Genomic DNA, 15,101 nt, shown 5'->3' on the forward strand with positions numbered 1-15,101 from the left:
TTCCAGTATATGAGAATTTTCTTTCTTTTTTTTTTTTTAGCCAGAGCACTGCTCAGTTCTGGCTTATTTTGACTCAGAGGATTGAACCTAAAACCTGTGAGTTTCAGATAGGGAAGTCTTTTTTTTTTCTTTTAATTGTCTTTATTTGCTTATTGGATAGAGATGGCCAGAAATTGAGAGGAGGAGAAAGATAGAGGGAAAGAGACAGAACGACACCTGCAGCTCTGCTTCACTACTCATGAAGCTTTCCCCCTGCAGGTGGAGGCTGGTGTCTCGAACCTGGGTCCTTATTCATTATAACTTCTGCATTCAACCAGGTATGCCACCACCAGGCCACTGAGAATTCTCTTCTACTCTAGACCTTTTTTTTTTTAATTATTAAATTTATTTATTTTCCCTTTTGTTGCCCTTTTTATTGTTGTTGTTATTGATGTCATCATTGTTAGGACAGAAAGAACTGGGGAGAGGAGGGAAAAACAGAGAGGGGGAGAGAAAGATAGACACCTGTAGACCTGCTTCACTGCCTGTGAGGTGACTCCCTTGCAGGTGAGGAGCCAGGGGGCTCGAACCAGGATCGTTAAGTGCCAGTGCTCTTTGTGCCATGTGCGCTTAACCTGCTGCACTACTGCTCGACTCCCTTTTAGACCTCTTTTGAATATAATTTCTGTGTATTAATTTTCACATTTTCAGTTACATTTTTAAAAGTGTTTTATTCATTTATTAATGAGAGGGATAGGAAAAGAGAGGAAAAAACCAGGTATCACTCTGATACATGTTTTGCCAGAGATCAAACTCAGGACCTAATGCTTGAGAGTCCAGTAACTTATCTACTGCCCCAAACTCCCACTTCAGTTACATTTTTAAATACAGCCTCCTATTCATAAGCAAAATGTTCCTCTGAAGTCTTTTGTAAGTCAAGATAAAGTGAAGAACTACTTTGCTTACAAGGAAAGTTTGAGCATTACTAGCCCCTCCCCAAATAACCTGCCAAATCCTATCAAATAACACCATCATATAACAAAAGCAGAAATGATATGGTAAATACACAGTTTATATAAAGTAGTTCCTGGAGGAGACATTCAGTGGTGGAACTCTGGATGCAAAGGGTATGTACTGCTCCTATAGCAGATTGCTGCAAAACAAATGCTAAACAGTACCTTTTGTCATGAAAACAAATCTTCTCTTAGATGTCTTTCACTTATCCAAGAGTTACAAGTGTAGGACCTTCCTAAAAGCACAGCAAATTTTTGAAAAGCAGGGAATACCTGTATTTGCAGTTGGAAAAGTTCTGACATGTATACTCAGTGACTGAGAGAAAATAGATTTCCTAGACCCACGTGCCATGGATAGAGCAGGCTTAACAGGATTGCAAGATGCATATGACCTGGTAAAACTTGGTGTATAGATCTGCCTCTAAAAACAAAGGTGGGGTGGGGGAGAAGTTCTTTATCATTAAGTCTGGCAGAATAGAAGATAAGTAGCAGGACAGATGACAACACCAAGATGTCTTGGAGCCCTGCCTCCCCAGAGCTCTGCCCCACTAGGGAAAGAAGGAGACAGGCTGGAAGTATGGGTCAACCTGCCAACACCCATGTTCAGCAGGGAAGCAATTACAGAAGCCAGACCTTCCACCTTCTCCACCCCATAATGACCCTGGGTCCATACTCCCAGAGGGCTAAAGAATAGGAAAGCTATCAGGGGAGGGAATGGGATATGGAGTTCTGGTGGTAGAAATTGTGTGGAATAATACCCCTCTTGTCCTATGGTCTTGTCAGTGTTTCCTTTTTATAAGTAAAAATTTTTTTTAAAAGATAGGTGTTGTTAAAAATTCAGAGGCTCTAGCTGGGTGGGCTAGCTTCACGGGCGGGTAACAGAGACGCGGAGACAACGGCTGGGCAGGGAAGCTGTATTTTTTATTCAGGAACAACGATTCATAAACTAAGACAAACTAATCACCAAACAGAACTCTGCTGTCTCTTTGCGGCGGCGCAAGCACTCTCTCTTACTCTGGAACTCAGGAACCCTCTCCAACTCTCGAACTCAGGAACTCTCTAACTCCCGAACTCTCAAACTCTGGAACTCTTCAACTCTCCAACTGTCGAACTCTCTAACTCAGGCGGGGTTCCTAGGGGTGGGGCCAAGCGGGCCCGCGAAACTAACTGGACTGATCCAATTCTCTTGGCGGGGGAGAACTACCCAATGTAAAGCAGACAGCAATTCCCCATTTTCTTTTTAACTAAATGACTATAGTATCAAGGGTGTGGGGTGAACAGAAACATATATCATACAGGCATTTTTAAAAAAGAAACTGGCACAAACATGGAGAAACATGTAAGCAAGTAACAAGAACCAGTGTGCTGCCAAGGGAAGGCCTGAGGGGGCCATTTTTTTGCCTCTGTGGGCAAAACTTTATCAGCTTAAAAAAAACATTTCTTGCCTCTGGAGGGCGTACTTGCCTTGACGGGCATTTGTATGGGGGCGGGGAACGGCCTAGAGTCCCAAAGGCAGCTGGTTGCAATTTACTTACTATGAAACAAAACTTGTTATTAGCATATTTCTAATAGAGAAGGAATTTGAGACTTTTACATATCAACAACATCTTTTAACCTTTTGTTACACCCATTCAAGATGGAGTCAGGAAAGGAAACCTCAGGCATGAGAATAATTAGCATAGCCATTGTGCGATCTACCATTTCTAATAGAGAAGGTAATCGAGAGTTTTACACATAAACAAGTCTATTTAACCTTTTGTTTAGACCAACTTAGTTAAAATATATTGCTTGTTAACCAATTTTTACCTCAGACTTTAAATGTAAGTTAATTTTATCTTTATGAGAATTACATTGAAAACCTTTTTCATTTAACTTTGACTAGTAAGAATTTAGCCTTAAAGCTACTGTTTACCAAACTTTAAACATACACATAAACATGGTCATTAATACACAAGGAGAGAAACCTTTGTTATGAAGACATGTCATTTTAAACACGAATTTAAATCTGTACTGTCTTAGTTGTTGGGGGGGGTTCACCATCCGGAGGTGGCTTCCCATGCAGCTTCACTTTTAGGAATTGCAGGTTGCGATCTCTGCACAAATCTCTGCGTACACCAGCTTGTCTGCCTTCAGACCGGACTGGCAGCTGGAGATCTCGTGTGCCCAGTTTCGGCAGGGAGCCTGGGGGTCCGGGAGGTCCGGGATCGTCCCAGAATTCATAGCAAGAGGGCAGGCGGGCCAGCTTTGTAGAAGGCGTGGGCCTAGGTGCCCAGGGGTGGCGGCCATGATGGGCCGCCGCGGCCCTGTCCCATGGCCCTGCCATGTCTGCTGCCCTGCTCGCAGTGGCCGAGCAGCATGGAGGGATCACGCGTCCAGTGCCCTGCTCCACGTGGTGGAGAGCCAGCTCCTGTGGGCTGGCCTGCGTGCTGGCATTGGGCTCCTGAATGTGGCATCGGGCTCTTGTGTGTTGGCATCAGGCTCCTGCGTGGTGGCATCGGGCTCCAGCGTGTTGGCATCAGGCTCCTGCATGCTGGCATTGGGCTCCTGCGTGCTGGCGTCAGCCTCCTGCAGGCTGCCAGGCTGCGGGGCTGCGTGTGCGGTGCACGGGGTTGTCTGGGCACAGCCGGCTGGCTGGATGTTTAACCAGGTGGAAACATCAGCTCCACGCCTCGCCTCCTGCCCGCTGGCTATTCCCGCTGGCTGTTCTGAGTTCGCCCGAGCGAGTGGAAACCACAGAGTGGTCCAGAGATAAATGTTCCAGAAACAGCAAAACAGTCTCATGAAGAAAGAGCAGAGGCCTTTGGAGATCTCTTCACAAGCAGAAGAGAAGGCCATAGTGCATAGGTAGCCAAATTGTCTTTACTTATCTGAGAGATGCGCAGGTCAGCCCCACGTTGGGCGCCATTTGTTGTTAAAAATTCAGAGGCTCTAGCTGGGTGGGCTAGCTTCACGGGCGGGTAACAGAGACGCGGAGACAACGGCTGGGCAGGGAAGCTGTATTTCTTTATTCAGGAACAACGATTCATAAACTAAGACAAACTAATCACCAAACAGAACTCTGCTGTCTCTTTGCGGCGGCGCAAGCACTCTCTCTTACTCTGCAACTCAGGAACCCTCTCCAACTCTTGAACTCAGGAACTCTCTAACTCCCGAACTCTCGAACTCTGGATCTCTTCAACTCTCCAACTGTCGAACTCTCTAACTCAGGCGGGGTTCCTAGGGGCGGGGCCAGGTGGGCCAGCGAAACTAACTGGACTGATCCAATTCTCTTGGTGGGGGAGAACTACCCAATGTAAAGCATACAACAGATAGGTAGTAGTAGATATTTTTTAAAAGTGTGCTAGGAAACCAGAAAGATATTTTGGCAGTAGAGCACAGGATTTGCACGTCTGTGGCCCCAGGTTTTATCTGTAGCACTGCATGTACCAGAACTGAGTGGTGCTCTGGTATTTCTTTCATAAAAATAAACGATTTTTATTTTAATATAAAGTCTGTTAGGATAGAGAGTGATTTATATTGCTCAAAAGTTCCCATATGACTTATCTATTGTATCACCCCCAAACTTAGTGACTTAAAGCAATCACTTCATTTGCTTATAGTTCTCTAGAGGCTGTTGACTTGTCTCAACCACCTGTGTTTGGGTGCTTTTGTGTGAAAAAAAATCAGCTTTGAGCTGTAAGGCCTCTTCTCACTTGTCTGGTATAGACTGAAGAATCTCCACCAATCTAGCTTAGACTTGTCTATATGGTGGCAATACCTAAAGAGAGAGAATCTGTAAGGTCTCTGAGGCCTAAGGTAAAGATCACAGGAGCAGAGGAAGGGCAGTGGCACACTCAGTTAAGCACACATAGTACTATGCATAATGACCAGTGTAAGAACCCCAGTTTGAGCCTTTCTCACCTGCAGGAGAAACATTTCGCAAGTTGTGAAGCAGGTCTTCAGATATCTGTCTTTTTCTATCCTTCTCTATTTCCCCCTCCTCTTTCAATTTCTCTCCGTCCTGTCAAATAAAACATAAAGAAGGAAAAAAAAGAGGAAAAAATGGCTGTCGGGAGAGGTGGATGGATTCATAGTCAGCACTGAGCCCTAGAAATAACCCTGGTGGCAATAAATAAATAAACAAAATCATAGGAGACCAATTATTTTTATTTATATAATTTTTTATTTATAAAATGGAAATATTAACAAGACCATAAGATAAGAGGGGTACAACTCCACACAATTACCACCACCAGAATTCCATATCCCGTCCCCTCCTTTGATATTGTCGCTTGGCAGCGGCGGCATACAACAGAAAGGTACGAGAAAGAAAGGAAACACAATCCTTTATTGTTGGGTCAACAATAAAGTGCTTAGTCTTAAACTGTGTGAGTAAAGACGGACCTAAATTTGTTTTTAAAATGATATGTTTTCATAACAAAAGTTTTTCTCCTCCTGTGTGTTATAACTAAATGTTTATGGGTATGTTTCAAGTTTGGTAAACACTAACTTAACGGTTAAAAGTGTAACCTTGAAGCTACATTATTACCAGGCAAGGTAAAATTAATTTCCTAACAGTAACTAACTATTTAAGGTAAAGTCTAAATATTTAATGTAACAATACATCCCCCAAACTAAAATACAAATTCTCTATACAGGGCACTTTTGGAGGGCCCCCGAAAGTGCTCTGTAAGCTATCTTGTGGAAATTAATCCATAACAGCTCTAGCATCAAACTGACAGTGTAAATGTTAAAACCGTTGTCACTAACATGTGTTAACTCTCTAAGCAACCTGAGTCTGTTTATAGTTCAAAGTAAAAATGACTAAAAAATCAATATATATTTTAACTAAAATTGGTCTGAAGATCCTGCTCTGGAGACTGCTACAAGAGGTCACATTAGATGACCTTAAACAAAATTATAAAGATACTTAAACCAATTATAATCCTCGGGTTATCAATTATAGTAAACTTCTAACTTGTTACAAGTTTTATTTTTTTTCACAAGTAAGTGATTACAGCTGTCAAGCCTTCACATGAAGAATCATCTGCTCATATGGTAAGGTATTAAACTATAAAAAGTTCCTTCATATACAACTTATGTGAATTAACAACATTCACATATTCTTCTACACTTAACTGGTGTATCTCATTTTGCCACTATAGGCCTGCCTTTGTCAGCCAACAATTTAAAGATTTATAACATCACCCATGACACAGACATTCCTTACTACCCCCAAAGACAAATGGTTGTTGAGAAGGCCAGCCAAATGCCTAGGCTCAATTAAGTAAATAAATAAATAAGGGAAGATACATTCCCCAGTAATCAGTTGGCTAAGGCACCAAACCTCTTCTTCTATAAAAAATTCAAATCAGATGCCCTGCTAACCATGGGAAGCAGACTGTTTATGTTTCTTTCACAGGAATCCCTGGAAAAACCATCTGGACCCCTGCACACTCTGACATCGCCCACTAGACTGCACGATTACAGTGGCACACCCCCCAAAATCCAAGATGTCACCTGAACTGATTTGAAGAACCTGATTCAGAGACTCCAAGGACAGAACTTTCTTACTGCCTGTCTGCCCTTCCTGCTTCTGCTTTGCCTGTCACGTTTTGACAGCTCCAGCTCACTCTCTACAGAAAAGCAGAATTCCAGTGGCTGACTTTCCCCATGGAGATAGACGTGCAGCATTTCATCCCCTGGCATTTCTTCCCCTAGTTGCCTACTTTGGACTGAGACTTCTATCGGACTTGCTGGTATATCCTTTGGACACTTTACACAATTTTACAGCAGCTTCCTTCCCTTCATGATGCTGGTTTTTCAAAGACTGACCCTCAGTAGTTCATGAACTTTGCAGCCTGTTGCCTTGAGAGCTATACAATGCCAAATATCTCCTCTGCTTGGCAGGCCATGCCCTCCCATCTACAGGTCCTGCCCTTTGAGACAGGAAATGCCCCCTCATTACGAAGCCTTGCCCCCCCCAGAGGTAGGGGATGCCCCCAGAGACAGGAAATGCCCCCTTTTAGTACCAAGCCTCCCCTTGGCATCACACTGGCTCTTACTGCTCCCCTACTTGTCCCTTCCTGTTTTGTTATATCATTCAGGTTTATACCCAAAAGGTTTCTGCTCACCCCTACACTACTATTCCTCTGTCACAGACATTGAACCATCTTAATGCGATGACTGTCAGGACCCTTGGCTCTCAGTCCCGGACCCCCGGGGGAAGAAGGTCACTGCCACCGGCCCCCCAGCCTGAAAGGACACTCAGACACAGCAGGGAAGTCTGTCAAGCAGTTCTTCGTTTATTATGTGCGGGGTACTGATATTTAAAGGAATTTTTGGTGGGCGGAATTTTGGCGGACAGGATTATCTTATTTTGCAAAGGGGAAGCAGGTGTGGTTTTGCTGAAGCGGTTTCCGAGAAGTACAACCATTGAGGTTATTCTCGGGAGATTAGTGGCGCAAAGCGTTCTCATACCAGAGTGATGAGGAAGTGACTTATAGGCCTAGGGTGTGTTCCCACACTTCCCTCTTTTTTGTTTTCTTTGTCAGAGCTGTAGTAGTTTGGGGGCCTGTTGGTGGCATAGCCTGGAAGCCTCGGGATCTGTGCCTGTTAGGTTGCCTCATCCGGGAAGAGAACATACCTGTCTTTGGTCATCAGAACAGCTCAAGTGAGGTCATTCTCAGGGTGCGTGCCTGTCTTAGGTTGCCCCTCCCAGAAAGGGCCTTACCCATCATTGACTACTACACCAGCTCGCAGAACTCATCAGACACTTTCACTCTGTATTTTGCTCAAGGCCGTTTGGACCCAGGGGGTCTTTTGCCCACTACGATTTGTGAGGTCTTCGACCACATGAGACAGCATAACTACCGACTTAAACCTTTGATGGATAAGGCCAGTCACTCAGTTTAAAATACAGGGGCCAAGGGTAAGGAGCAAAAGCAAGATCACTAAGGGCCCAGCAAGAGAGAATAGGGTGGTTAGCCAAGGAGATTGGTTAAACCAGCTTTTAAACCATCCGGTTTGTATTTCTCTTTCCTGTCTTCTTTTAGCAAGCCCCTCCCGCAATTTGGTCATGGACTCACGGACCACCCCCAAGTGGTCAGTGTAGAAGCAGCACTCTTCTCCCAATGCAGCACAGACTCCTCCCTGTTGAAGGAAAATCAGGTCAAGTCCTCTCCTGTTCTGTAATACTACCTCGGACAGTGAAGTAAGGGATTTTTCTAAATGACTTATGGAGGTCTCTATCCACTCTAGATCTTCGTCAATGGCTGCTCTGAGTGAGTGTGCCTTCTGATGTGTGGTAATGAGGGAGGTTGTGCCCACTCCCACTCCGGCAGCCCCCAGCAGGGAGGTCACAGTAATGAGGGCAGCACCTATCACCTGCTTTTGTCTATGGGCTTGGTGGATTCCCTCTTTGGTATCTAAGAGACTCTGTAAGGGTGATAAATCACACGAGGGTATAAAAGGACTAAGATACACAACTCATGGTTTTTTTCTAAGATTTCTCCTGAGACGCAGGGGGTCACTCCTGAGTGCAAGCCCACCAGGCTTCATCAGGGTAAAAGGCTGTCTTGTTGGGTTGAATGGTGTGATTGCATAACCCGGGTTCTATTGAGGTACCAATACAAGTCCCGTTTCCCTGTACTTCCTGAAGGGTCATTCCTGTCTCAAAAGCTGTTGTCCACCTGCACTAATGGGAAGCCTCTCCCTGTATGGTACTGTTGATAATTGCTATTGCCTCATAGTACGGGGGTGCAGCGTGGAAACATAACCAACAGGTAGTGGTTAGATTTGGGGTGGTGTTGTTGAGGACAAAAAAGGTTCCCTGGATAAGGGGCCACATGGGATCTGCGGGAGGAGTGGTCCGTGGAGGGATAACTGGCCTTGACCTATTAGAGGTCATTAGTGTGGTGAGGGAGGAGGAGTCAGTAGGAGTAAGGGTAGTATAGAGGGTGGGGGGGAGCTTTGGCTTATTTCTGCCTGTTTGGGATCCTTTTATTACACGATTGGGTCCAACCAGGCAAGATGGTGGTGTCTGTGGCTGCCACCTGATGGTAAAGAAAGTCCGTGGGTCTTTTCCTGACATGTATAACCTAAGCCCCCAGGTCTTTCCAGTCCTACACTGGCTGTCTGACTGCACTCCTTGCCATGTTTTAACCTTGATGGTGAAGGGATTTCGTTTGCCTACTGCTTGTCCATCTGTGCTGTTTTGCTTCATCTCTATTTGTGTATCTCTCTGAGCACATGGTGCCATGGTCTCGCACCCCCATGCTTTACAGTAATAGTCGGCCTGTCCCTTGCAATCTGGGGAAGCCTCAGCAGGGCAGGCATACCACCCCATGGATCTTACTGTTCCCTCTATTCCTGTTTGTCCACAGCCGTATGCACTTGCACCAGGAACCCAGTTCCAGGTTGTTTTGTCTACAAAAGTTCTAATTTTGGAGCCAGACTGTTTTATCTCTAGGGTTAGATCACATAGGTCTACGTGAAAGCATGGTTGATCTGTCCCTGTGTATTCCCCAATCTGTTTCCCATTAGGGAGGCTCAGTGTCCATTTTCCTGGTGGAGGCCTGTAGGAGGTTACTGTATTCCCGAGTGTGGTGGTGGTCCAGGTTAGCCAGCATAACCAGACTCCAGTGTTCAATGTGTTCTTCAGCATGGTGGTGAGGGCTCACCCTTCGGTGGATGCCTGTGAAAACAAAGAAAGTAGCCTCAGGAATCGGTGTTCATGGGATAGGTTAAATTATTCAGAGAGGGGATTTCTGGGGACTGTGGTGTTTGTGTTAGTGGACTGCGGGGGCAAATGTTTGATATTCCTGGCTGGGATCCAGATAGGTCTGGGTTCATTAGTAGGAAAGACACACCTGAACCCTCACCCCATCATTAGGAGGGGGTCTGGGCTTCTCCATTCTCTAGTCAGCTGGTCTCTCCAATGAACAAGAATCTCTGGTTTTGGGGTGATGTTAGCCCAATGTTTTTGAATAAGTGTGAGGGGTTCGTTTTTTTGAAAATTGAGAATATTTAAGGTGAAGAGGGCGAGACTTAGCTGTTGATGTGGGCTAGATATCCCCCCTTTTTGTTTTAAAAGCTGCATTTTTAGGTTTTGGTGGAATCTCTCAACAATTACTTGTCCTTGGGAGTTATAGGGGATCCCCGTGACATGATGGATATTCCAAGCATTAAAGAAATCAGTAAGGGTTTTACTGACAAAGCAAGAGCCATTATCCATTTTGATTCAGAACGGAAGACTGGGGACAGCAAAGCATTGTACGAATTGTTGTTGAGCATGTCTAGCCTTTTCTCCCATGTGGGCCGTGGCTCAGCAAGCCCACGAGTACGTGTCTACAGTGGTGAAAATGTATTTGAGATTTCCAAAAGGGTAAAAGTGTGTAACATCTGTTTGCCAGATTGCATTTGTTTTAAGCCCTCAGGGGTTAACTCCTGGTCCTTGTATGGAGGGGGTGTGGAGGTAGCATTGACAAGACTTGCAGGTCTGGATGATCTGCTTGAGATCAGTTACCGGAACAGAGGGAAATCTATGTTGTAGCCCTCTCCAGTTAATGTGGGTTAGGTCGTGTAATTTTTGGGCTTCACCAACATGGAATGCGATAGGGTTTCTGGAGGCAGTTCGGTCTGCCAAACTGTTTCCTTCGGATATAAGCCCAGGGAGTCCTTGATGACCCCGTAGATGAAAGATAAACAAAGGTTGTGAGCGCTGCTGTAGCAGGGATCTAGCTTGAATCATGAGGGCGGTAATGGGATTAGAATCTAGCCGGATGTGTGCCGAGAGCAATCCTGGAAGCAACTGGGTAACATATAGGGAATCTGAGAAGATGTAGATGGGCTGCGGGAAGAGAGAGAGTGTCATAACAACTGCAAAGAGCTCTTTGTATTGGGCGACCCCTGGCAAGGTTCAAAGTAACACTGAGGTTTAGGGTCAGCCACACAATTACAGCTGATCCTTTTTTGCCCCCGTCTGTGAAGACATCTTTGGCTCCCCTGATCGATTTTCGCTTAAACTGTGTTGGGGAGCACCAACTTAATTTACAGAAAGCTGAAAGCCATTTGCTGGGACCATAGTGGCAATCGAGGTCGCCTTCGAAGCCTTCTAGAGCTAGGGTGAGTCTGGCATTGTGCTGTATGGCCCAGACAAGGTCACCCGATCGGTAGGGCAAAATTATTGTCTGAGGGTCAATGGGGAAGTTTCTCTGGAATATCTCTATTCCCTTAATAATCAAGTCAGCAGTTTGGTCTGTTTTAGAGTGTAGCCGCTATGTTTCACTGCTGGGGAGCCAGAGATGACCCGAACTGCCCCTGCAGCTACAGACAGACTATGACCCACATAGTCAACGACTGCCACCTCTCCAGATTCAAAGGAGGTCTAGAAACTTTACATCAGGCTCAACCTGACGCTGTTAACTGGCTACGGAAGAAGGGCAAATGCTAGAAGAAGAAGAAGAGTAAACCCTAGCGCTGCTGCCCACTGCCAGGTGAACCCACTGAATGGGTTCTTCCTTTTGTACTAGAGCGGCCATGACTGTTTGTTCAGTGGGAAAAATCCACAAAGAGAGACAGGTAGATGGGTCAAATCGGGTCAGATTGGCCTGGTTTAGGCAGTCCTGAATCTCCTGAAGCAGGTCTCTATGACGATCCGAAATCGTAATGTTATCATGGACCAACAAGACCCTCAAAAGTCCAAAGAGGGGAGTTAAGAGTCCTGTGAGTATAGGCACCCAAGACTGGAGCCAATTTAACTCTCCCATAACCTGCTGCCACTTGGGCAGGGTGTAAGTATACTTGAGTGAGAGTTGTGGTTTCAGAGGGGAGACTCCTGACAGGGCTAGCTCAGTGCCCAGTATCTTGAATGGGGGGATTGTTTGAATCTTGTCAGGGGATGGGTGGAGATGTCCTTGCTCTAAAAGGAGCATCAACTCAGTGAAGGCCTTGTCTAAATTTCTGGTGGACTGTGTTCCAAGAATACTGTCATCCATGTAAACAAAATTTTTTACGTGGGCCTATTGGATAAGGGGTTCGAGAAGAGCATGAACATAGGTCTGACAGAAAGATGGGCTATTAGCCATACCCTGGGGTAACACAGTCCATTCAAACCTGGCGTCAGGGGTGGCAAAGTTTGTAGAAGGTACTGAGAATGCAAATTTCTCACAATCATTCGGGTGAAGGGGAATAGAAAAAAAGCAATCTTTAATATCAATGATCACTAAATGTAGGTCTGATGGGATGGCTGGTATCCAGGGCATTCCCCTTAGGGGGGGTCCCCTGAATGATCATTCTTTTATTTAACTGTCGGAGGTCTTGTAGTATTCTCCCTTTTCCAAAATTTTTTAATGACAAAAACTGGGGTGTTCCAAGGGCTTTTAGCGGGTCTAATATGCCCGAGTTGTAGTTGTTCCTGCACTAACTCAGAGAGTGCCTCTAGCTTCTCCCAGGGGAGGGGCCACTGTTTGACCCATACAGCAGGTCCTTCTTTCCACTGTATGGGCGGCACCTGGGGAACAGTGGTCTTCAGAGTTGGGGGTATCTACCATTGGGTCAGTTAAAAGCTTCACTGTCTCCTAAAGTCATTAACACTGGCTCCCATGGCTCCCATGGTGATGCAGGCAAGGGCCTCCCCCAGAATGTCTTGTCCTAACAGGTTGGCCGAGAGACCTTTAGTGATGAGGGGGCAGAACCGGCCTCGGTCGAAATCCTCATCTTCCCAATTGAGGTCGGTCTCAGACTCCAATGACAGTATGTCCCCCCCCTACTCCATGAATGACAGGCCCCTGTCTAATAGGCCAGGAGGAGGGAATCTCTTCGGCCTTTAAGAGCGTCCTGTCTGCTCCTGTATCTACCAGGCAATTAAACCATTTTCCTCCTATCTTAATAGCCATTTTGGGCCTGATCCTGGGAACTATGGGGATGGTCCAGTGAGCCTGGGGCTGTCGGGGTCCCTCTTGGTTTAACGGGGCTGAAGGCAGCCCCCATGAAGTTTAAAGCCTTTCCATCTTTATCATATTTGGATCGGCACTCTGTCTTCCAGTGAAACCCTTTCCTGCACCTTGGGCATGGTGTGGAGGGGGGCCTGGAGCTTGGCAGCTGAGCCTTGCCTTTAGGGCACTCCCTCTTAAAGTGGCCCTCTTCTCCACATTGGAAGCACCTTCCCCTATTCATAAGGGGCAGGGCTTGAGAGGCAGCTGGTAAAGCTCAGGTGAGAGCAGCTGTGAGCTCTTTGTTGATCTCACAGCAGCCTATGACACGGTCTGGCACCGTGGTCTCCTAGTCAAGATCTCAAGATGTCTGCCTCCATGGGTGGCCAACACTATATCGTTTCTTCTCCAAAACAGAAGATTCCGGGTGCATCTGGGTGACAAGTCTAGCAGATGGAGACTTGTCTCAAGTGGCCTCCCCCAGGACTCTGTTCTGGCTCCTACGCTATTTAATATTTACATCAATGACCTCCCAGAAACTTCTTCAAGGAAGTTCATCTACGCCGATGACATCTGCTGTGCAACACAGGCATCAAAGTTCGACATCCTTGAGGAAACACTCACGAAAGACATGTCTCTGATATCTGATTACTGTAAAAAATGGCGACTAATCCCTAGCACTGCAAAAACGGTATCATCTGTTTTCCATCTACACCATGCCTCGCTTAATGTGCAGCTTGAGGATACGAGAATCGTCCTACATCTTCCCACCTGAGCATGGCATTCCTTAAAAACATTTAAGCTTGCTCCACTCTATATTTCCTATACTGTGTCCATTAGATATAAAGGAAAAGGGGGAGATGCTAGGGAATTATGCTGATGCAGTCTTTGCCTTTAGGCTCTGTCACTTCCCACGAGAGTTAATACGGTATTCTAAGTGCCTTTCCCAACCAATCCTGTCTGACACTTCACTCCTGGCTGTTGCCCTATGAAAAGCCCTCCTACTTCTGCCCCCTCTCTCTTGCCCGTTTTTTACCTCAGTGACAGAAGGGTGGTGTGCATAGCCGGGGACGGCCATTTTTGGCTAGTTCCACGTGGCCCGAACCGCTGCGCTCTCACCCAACCCTGAGGTGCCCGCGCTAATAAAGAGTTGTGTTCCCTCTCTGCACTGGATCCTCTTTTTCTCTCTCCTCCACGTCTGGCCGCCGCAAAGCGACAAGTGATTTACAAAATTACATGTCAATAGGGGTATAATTCCATACCATTCCCACCAACAGAGTTCTGAATCCCTAATCCTTCTCTTGTAAACTACAGCAGTTTTTCTAAGGTTGAAGATATGGGTTCACTATTATTTCTACAACTATCTGTCTATATTTGGATATAATTGCCCCCCTTTCTTTTCCTCCAGGGTTATCACTGGGGCTTGGTACCTACACTACAAATCCACTGCTCCTGGTGGTCATTATTTCTACTATTGTTGTTGCTGCAGCTGTTGTTGTTGGATAGGACAAAGAAATTGAGAAAGGAGGGGAAGATAGGGGGAGAGAAAGACCTCCAGACCTTCTTCATTGCTTGTGAAGTGACTCCCACCCGCACACCTCAGCAGGTTGGGATTCAGGGGCTGAAAGGGGATCCTTGAGCTTCCAGTGCACTAATGTCCAGCCGCCATAATTGTCTCCCCCTTTTTAAAAAGTTCCATCTTCCTTTCCAAGATACACATAACACTATCACTATATCCGAATGTCCCTCTCTTTTTCCTCTTTCTCTTTGGGTCCTGATGTAGTTGGAATTCAGAGCCCTCCTATCTTCTTCCTCCTATCACGTCTCCCCCACTGGAAGTATGGGTCAAAATAATTTTTGGGTTGCAGAAAGTAAGATTTCTGGCTTCTGTAATTGCTTCTCCTCTGGACATGGGCGTTGGCAGGTCAACCCATACCCCCAGCCTAGAACAGTATCATTTATCAGAAGTTTTGCAATCTTAGTGCTTAGAAGCTAAACTTAGCGACCGTCTAGTCTAAACCTCTTGACAAGGTACTCTTTTCTCACAAAAAAAAAAAAAGAATGAAAGAAACGTTCTTAATTTACAAAGTGAAAATTTTGGGATCTCTAATTGCTCTTTCACTTGGAGGTATGAGAACTGGTAATAGGACTCTCAATCACAAAGAAATGAAAACCCAGGGAAGGAAATCTAGTTTTG

The sequence above is a fragment of the Erinaceus europaeus genome, chromosome 19 (assembly GCF_950295315.1).
Source record: "Erinaceus europaeus chromosome 19, mEriEur2.1, whole genome shotgun sequence".
Classification (NCBI taxonomy): Eukaryota; Metazoa; Chordata; class Mammalia; order Eulipotyphla; family Erinaceidae; genus Erinaceus; species Erinaceus europaeus.